This window comes from Nicotiana sylvestris, chromosome 7 (assembly GCF_000393655.2).
Source record: "Nicotiana sylvestris chromosome 7, ASM39365v2, whole genome shotgun sequence".
In the NCBI taxonomy this organism is placed as follows: domain Eukaryota; kingdom Viridiplantae; phylum Streptophyta; class Magnoliopsida; order Solanales; family Solanaceae; genus Nicotiana; species Nicotiana sylvestris.
In genome coordinates this window covers 59,525,045-59,533,687 of record NC_091063.1, presented here as the reverse complement: position 1 = coordinate 59,533,687, position 8,643 = coordinate 59,525,045, and positions in this window count along the sequence as shown.

The following is an 8,643-nucleotide window of genomic DNA, read 5'->3' as shown; positions in this document are numbered from 1 at the left end:
CCACCTACATTGGGCACACATATCCGGCCTTATATCCTCAATACCCCATCATCACCAATAGTCACATATCTAGCATCCACGTGATGAAATATGTCCTTGAGGACAAGCAAATGAGGATCATCATACTGGCGCTCTCTAATACGATAAAACAAGGAAGACCAAGAAACCACACAAGCTAAGATCTGACTGGGCTCCGAAATATCCAACCTTACAAACTGATTGGCCAAGGCCTGAACATCAACTGCAAGAGGTTTCTCCAAACAGGAATAAATGCAAGATTGCCCATACTCACCGCCTTCCTACTCAAGGCATCGGCAACCACATTGGCCTTTACCGGGTGATACAAGATAGTAATATCATAGTCCTTCAGCAGCTCTAACCATCTCCGCTGCCTCAAATTGAGATCCTTCTACTTGAACAAGTGCTAGAGGCTATGATGATTAGTAAACACCTCACAAGACACACCATAGAGATAATGCCTCCAAATCTTCAATGCGTGAACAATGGAAGCCAATTACAAATCATGAACATGGTAGTTCTTCTCCTGGGGCTTCAACTGACAAGAAACATAAGCAATCACTCTACCCTCCTGCATCAACACACATCCAATGTCGACCCGAGAAGCATCACAATATACCATGTAAGAACCTGAAGTTGATGACAAAAGTAACACTGGAGCTGTAGCCAAGGCAGTTTTGAGCTTCTGAAAGCTCACCTCACACTTATCCGACCACCTGAAAGGAGCACCCTTTTAAGTCAATTTGGTCAAGGGTGATGATATAGATGAAAATCCCTGAACAAACCGATGGTAATAACCTACCAAACCAAGAAACTGCGAATCTCTGTGGTTGAGGACGGTCTGGGCCAACTCTGGACTGCCTCTATCTTCTTCGGATCAACTTGAATACCCTCACTGGACACCATGTGCCCCAAGAATGCCACTGAACTGAGCCAAAACTCATATTTGGAGAACTATTCATAAAGCTTCTACTCCATCAACTGTTGCAATACAACTCTCAAATGCTCAGCATGCTCCTTCTGACTATGTGAGTACACCAGAATATCATTAATGAATACAATAACAAACGAGTCAAGATAAGGCCAAAACATGTTGTTCATCAAATGCATGAACGTTGTTGGGGCATTGGTTAGCCCAAAAGACATCACAAGTAACACATAATGACTATATCGGGTTCTGAAAGTTGTCTTAAGAAGGTCTGAGTCTCTAATCTTCCTCTGGTGATACCCTGACCGAAGATCAATCTTGAAGAACACTCTCGCTCCCTGAACCTGGTCAAATAAATCATCAATACGAGTCAAAGGATACTTTTTCTTGATTGTGACTTTGTTCAACTGCTTGTAATCAAATCACATCCTCATCGTGCCATCCTTATTCTTTACAAATAGAATAGGCGCACCCCAAGGCAATACACTAGGCCTAATAAACCCCTTATCAACGAGTTCTTAAAGCTGGTCCTTCAACTCTTTCAACTCTGCTGGTGACATATGATACAATGGAATAAAAATGGTCTGAGTGCCCGACACCAAATCAATACCAAAGTCAATATCCCTGTCTGGTGGCATGCCCGGTACGTCAACATGAAACAAATCCAGGAAGTCCCTCACTTCCGAAAATGAATCGATACTAGGAGTCCCTGCACTGACATCCCTTACAAAGGCCAAATAAGAAAGACAACTCTTCCCAACCATCCGTTGGGCCTTCAAGTATGAAATAACCCTACTGGGAACATAATTTATCAAACCTCGCCACTCAATCCATGGCACCACCGGCATATTCCAACTTTACCGTCTTAGCGTGATACGGAGATAACCAATTCATGCCTAATATCACATCAAAATCAACCATACTAAGTAGTAAAAGGTATACTCGGGTCTCAAAATCCCCAATAGTCACTACAAAAACCGATATACGCGGTCCACAACAATAGTATCGCTTACCTTAGTAAATACACAAACAGATGAAATAAGAGACTCACGGGGCATATCTAAATAATGGGCAAAATATGATGACACATATGAAAAAGTGGAACCAGGGTCAAATAATACAAAGGCATCCCTATGGCAGACTGAGACAATACATATGATCATGACATCTGAAGTAATAGCATCTGGTCCGGCTGGGAGCGCATTGAAATAGGCCTGACCACCATCTGATCGACCTTCCCTTCTAGGGCGACCCCTAGATGACTGACCTCCACCCCAAGCTGGCTGGATGGGTGGGGAAGTAACTGGTGCTGAAGTCGATGGTTGACTCCTCGGTTGTGATGAACCTTCTGTAATACCGGGACAAAACCTCTTGATATGACCCAATTATCCACACTCAAAGCAACCACTACCGGCAACTAGCAATGGGGACTTAAGGGAGCCTCGAGCAACGGGATACCTACTAGAAGAACCAGGAATAGATGAACCTTGAACTGATGGTGCATGAATCAAACTCTGAGCTGGAAGGGCACTGATATGAACTATGAGATCCATGGCCAGATGATCCACCATAGTGTCCCAGATGAGCTGACTGAGCATGTCTGAATGGATAGCCTCTGTCGTGCTGGAACTGACCTCCAGAAGGAACACCACTAAAAATACCAGATCCTCGAGGCCTCTTGGCCTCCCTCTCAACTCTCTCCTGGCAGCGAACTAACTCTATTTCTTTGGAAATGTCAACTACCTCCTCAAAAGAAGCATCAGACACTCTCTCCTTAGTCATAAGAATGTGTAGCTGATAAGCAAGGCCATCACGAACCTCCTAATCCTCTCCCTGTCTGTAGGAGCCAACCAAACAGCATGATGGGCTAAATCAAAAAACCTCATCTCATACTGCATCACAGTCATATGATCCTAATGCAACTACTCGAACTATCTGCGCAGCTCCTCTCTGCGAGACTACGACACATACTTCTCCAGAAAGAGAACGGAGAACTGCTACCAGGTAAGGGGTGCTGCACCAATAGGTCTACGCCTCTCATAAGCCTCCAACCAAGTAAATGTAGCGCTAAAGAATTGAAAAGTGGTGAATGAGACCCCACTGGTCTCTAGAATACCCGTTGTATGAAGAATCCTCTGAAACTTATCCAAGAAACCCTAGGCATCCTCGCCCTCTACACCACTAAAAGTCGGAGGGTGAAGCCTACCAAATCTCTCCAATCGACACTGCTCGTCAACAGGCATGACTGGCACCACATAATCCTAAACAGGTGCAACTGGCTGGGCTGGTGGTGCCTCCGATGTCTGAAGTCCCTGAGCAACCTGCTAGAGTATACGGGCGGCAAGAGACTGAGTGTCTCACCTAGCCTAGGAAGTAGCTGATGTAGCAGAAATGGCGACTACCTGAGCAAGACTGGGATAACAATAGGCACAATCGGTGCTTGAGCTGGTCCTGCTGGAGAGTCCACAACTAGAACCTGATCATGAACTGGAGCGGTTGGTGGATCTGCAGGCGCTACCCTAACTGTTGTACGTGCCACACCCCTGCCCCTAATACGGCCTCGACCGCGACCCCGGCCTCTAGTGGCCCCAACTGGTGGTACTAGTGGTCGTCCATCCGGACCAGTAGCATGTGTCCTCACCATTTTTGAGAGAATAAAATAACAGAAGTTTAGTACCAGAATCAACAGATTCGCATGACAAGAATTCAAGAATGTGAAGTTTTTCTAAAGGTTCTATAGCCTCTTAAAGATAAGTACAGACATCTCTGTACCGATCCGCAAGACTCTACTAAACCTGCTCATGACTCATGAGACCTATGTTACCTAGGCTCTAATACAAACTTGTCACGACCCCAAAACAAACCCGGTCGTGATTGAGCCTATCATGGAACTAGGACAGCCGACACATTCCAAAAAAGTTCAACATTTCATTAAAACTTAAATAACAACCTTTTTCAACTGAAATTTCCATAAAAGATATAAAGTCAAAAACCAAAATGCGGAAATAAAAGCCCGACCTCAGGTGTCACTAAGTCATGAGCAATACTACAATTGTTCCAAAACATAACAAGACCAAAAATAGTCTAAAAGTAGCCGAAGTATACTAGAAGGAACATAAAGAAGGAGAAAGGCGGGACTACGATCGTCAGGCAGCTACCTCACTATCTCCGGTGATAATCCGCAACCATAATAGTCAACAGCTGCTACCATGACCTGAGATACCTGGATCTGCACACAAGGTGCATGGGGTAACGTGAGTACACCAACTCAGTAAGTAACAAGTCCAAATTATGGACTGACAGGTAGTGACGAACTAAACCTCAGCAATTATAACACAATTAAATTGTACAGTAACATAGGCATGCTGGCAATTCAATTATTCAACTCAACAATAAAGTAAATACTAGTTCAAACAATGTGAAGTATAAAGTTCAGCAAATCTCTATATGGCAATGCCAGAAATGTATGAAAATACATTGTGTGTTCCCACTCTTAAGTGCTCAATCACTCGGTACTGCATATGGTCATCCGGCCCAGGGAAGTCTATCCCGGAATATATACAACACTGACTGCAAGTCAACTGGTACCGAGGAACAAGGGTAATCCAACCTTGAGGAGAAATCCGTCTCCAGGTATCAATACTTCGGACAAATCCATATCCAGGGAAATCCATCCCTCAAATATCATCTGCGCTCACTGGGGGTATGTTACAGACTCCAAAGGGGCTCCTACATCTCATGCGCTATCATAATCATCAACATAATTATTGCGGCGTGCAACCCGATCCCATAACTGCCACTCATAATCAGGCCATCGGTCTTACTCAGTCATCACTCTCTAATCTCACACATATAGGCTCATAAAACCATGAAACTCACCCAAAACAATGATATGATGTGCCAAATAATAAAAACTGAGACTGAGCCATGATATGATATGCATATACAAAATTAAGTACGGAATATCAATGAAACTAATGAGATGACAGCAAGAAAAGACCACTCGAGTCTCAACAGTATTGGTGTGAAACCCTAACATGATAATTAGCATGATTCATAGTTCATTTCCTTAATCATATAATCACAACACAAATATCAACAAGAAAGAGTCACTAAGCGGTGCCATGGAATGAACCAGGCCATAATTCTCACAGTGCACACCCACACGCCCATCACTTGGCATTTGCATCACCTCAATATAAATCGCATAACACGTAGTTCGGGGTTTCGAACCCTTAGAACCAAGTTTGGAAGCGTTACTTACCTCAAACCAAGCCAAATCCTATTCCGCTACACCTTTGCCTCTGGAATCGGCCTCCAAACGTCCCGAATCTAACCAAAATCAATAAAATGCAATCAATATAGGCTAAGGAATCAATTCCACACGAAAAACTATCAATTCAAACCAAAATCCCGAAATTCACGCAAATCCGACCCCTAGGTCCACGTTTTGGAATCCAACAAAAATCACAAAACTAGAAACATTTTCCACTCACGAGTCTATACATACAAGATTTATTAAAATCCGACTCCATTTGACCCCTCAAATCCTCAATTAAAATGCTCCAAAACTCAATCCCTAGCCCCTTCAACTTCACCCTAAATTCCCACTAATTCCATGATTAAACAGTAGGAAAATTATCACAAACACAAATAATAAAGCCCAAGTGGCTTACCTCACTGATACTCCTCGATTTCCTCTTGAAAATCACTGCCCAAAGCTCAAAACCCGGCCAACAATGGTGAAGAATGGGCAAAAATTCGCGTAGGGTCTAATTTATACTTTTGCCCAGGCATTTCCGCACCATCGGCCAAATTCACGCACCTTCGGGACTGCACCTGCGGTCCAAACACCGTATCTGCGCATTTCACTTAAATCCCCAGCTTTCGCACCTGCGCCCCAAGCCTCGCACTTGCGGGCTTGCAGATGGGGTCCAACTTCCGCTCCTGTGATCCTTATCTGCTTCTGCAGTCCATTTCCGCTTCTACGGACCTCGCATCTGCGGTGCCCAATCCGCAGGTGCGGAAATAACAGAAGCAGCAGTTTCAGCTGCTCAAACCAATTTCCAACTCTTATGCTAGCCATCTGAATTCATCCCGAGGCCCTCGGGGCCTCAACCAAAACTACCAACCAGTCACATACCACCATTCAAACTTATTCAAAACTTCGGAACACTCCAAACAACATGAAAACACCAAATCACCCTCGGATTCAAGCCTAAGAACTTCTAAACTTCCGAATTTTGCAAACAATGTCGAAACTTATCAAACCTTGTCCAAATGATGTAAACCTTTGCACACACGTCACAAATGAAAATACGGACCTACTCCAATTTCCAGAATTTCATTCCGACCCCGATATCAAAATTTCCAGTGCCGACCGAGAAATGCCAAATTTCAAATTTTGTCAATTCAAGCCTAAATCTACCACGGACCTTCAAATTACATTTCAAACATGCTCCTAAGTCCAAAATCACCTAACGGAGCTATCAAAACCATAAAAATTCAAATCTGAGATAGTTTACTCATAGGTCAACATCCGGTTGACTTTTTCCAACTTGAACTCCTAAATAAGAGACTAAGTGCCTCATTTCACTCCAAAACCACTCCGAACCCAAACCAAACAACACGATGCAATGATATACAGATAAAGAACATATAAAGAAGCAGAAATGGGAGAAAAGAGGCTATAACTCATGAAACGGCCGGCCGGGTCGTTACACTAAGTACAAGAATTTATGTTATGATAAAACAATCAACTTTTAATTGAGTAATTAAATTATTCATCACTATTTGATTCGATTATCATCAATATATCTTGGTAAACAATAGATTTCTCAAAGATCAATTGGTTTGATAGTGTTATGTTGAACATGTAGTCATCGGATTATGTATTTGGTAGTGTATGTCTCATATTTAAAAAAAACTAATAATAACCGAAAAAACCAAAAACCGATAAAAACCGAATCGAAAAAAAATTAGCTTAATTGGTTTGGTTTGATTCCAATATTTGAATAACCAACTTACTTGATTTGATTCTTTTTGGGGAAAAATCAATCCAAACCGAATCATAAACACCTCTAACTTCCAGGCTTTTCGCTTCTGCGGACCTTTTAGCCGTTTCTGCGATACCGCTTTTGCGGTCAAAACTTCGCCCCTGCGGAATTATACTACACACCCGACCTCGTGCACCTTCGGTCCCCCTCTTCGCATTGGAGGAATCGCATCTGTGGATAGAACCTTCGCTTCGATGATCACCAGCTACAACCCAACTCTGCTTCTACGGACCCTAATCCGTAGAAGCGCATCCGCTCCTGCGACCTTCTTTTCGCACCTGCGCCCCCAACATCTATAATCGATGCTGAAGCCTATCAAATCAACTCTGATAGACCTCAAATTTTGCACACATATCATAAATAACACAATAGACCTATTCCAAATTTTGAAATCAAAATCCGAGCTAGGTAAGCACAAAATCAACTCTCGATCAAACTTCTCAACTCTCCAAACTTCTAATTGTTTTAACTTTTGCCATTTCAAGGAAAAATAACCTACGAACCTCCAAATCAATATCCGGACACACTCCTAAGTCTACAATTACCATATGGAGCTATAAGAATCATCAAAACTCCATTCCGGAGCCATTGACACATAAGTCAACATCCGGTCAACTCTTTCAACTTAGACTTCCAACTTGGGATTAAGTGCCCCAATTTATTCTGAAACATCCCCGAAATTAAAATAACTACCCCGGCAACTCAGACTACAACAATTGAACATAGAATAAGTCATAAATAGAGGAACAAGGCTACAACACTTAAAATGACTAGCTGGGTCGTTACATAGCAATATCAGCAAACCAAGATGGTCGATGTACAACAAATGTGACTGAAAATATATGTTCATCAAGAAATTTTTGTTTCGTATCTTATCTCAGTGGGAGGATTTTTTGAACCGACACAAATGATCATCTATCTAATTTTCTGAACCTTTTCGATCTTTTATTTCAAGATTGAATTCTAGTATAAGGAGTATTTATCTTAGAAATCTAGGTCTAACATATTTCTTTGCTAAGAGGTACTTTAAAGTTGCAAGATCAGTGTAAACTGTAATTTTTATTTCTATAAATTAGAAATGAAAATTTTCAAATGCAGATACTACTGCCAGTAATTCCTTCGTAGTTGTGGCATAATTCGTTAAAGCTTCATTAAGGGTTCTACTAGTGTAGTGGATAAGTCTGAAGATCGTGTCTCTCTTTTGTACTAATATTGCTCCTACTAATATATCAGTTACATCACACACCATTTCAAATGGTTGGCTCTAGGGGTGGGCATATATCGGTTAGAACCAAAGAAACCGACTGAACCGAAAAAAATTTTATTTTGATTATTCAATTTTTTTGGTCGGTTTCAGTTTGAAATTTTAGTTTTTCGATTTGGTCGTCGGTTATTGATTTATTTGGTTCGGTTAACCAAAAAATCGAATTATTAGCAAAATGGATTATTTAAACTACATATAGGCTAATCCCATAGGTAATAATATTAGGCCCAATTTTAAGTTCCATCAAAGACCCAACCCAAATAAGTAAGTCAATGACTTTTCCCAGTCTTAAAACTTTCAACTCTAATAAAACTTCCATTTTATTCTAAGTCACTAGGGTTCTTCAAACTTCTGTTGCACCCCTCTAGTCTCTATCG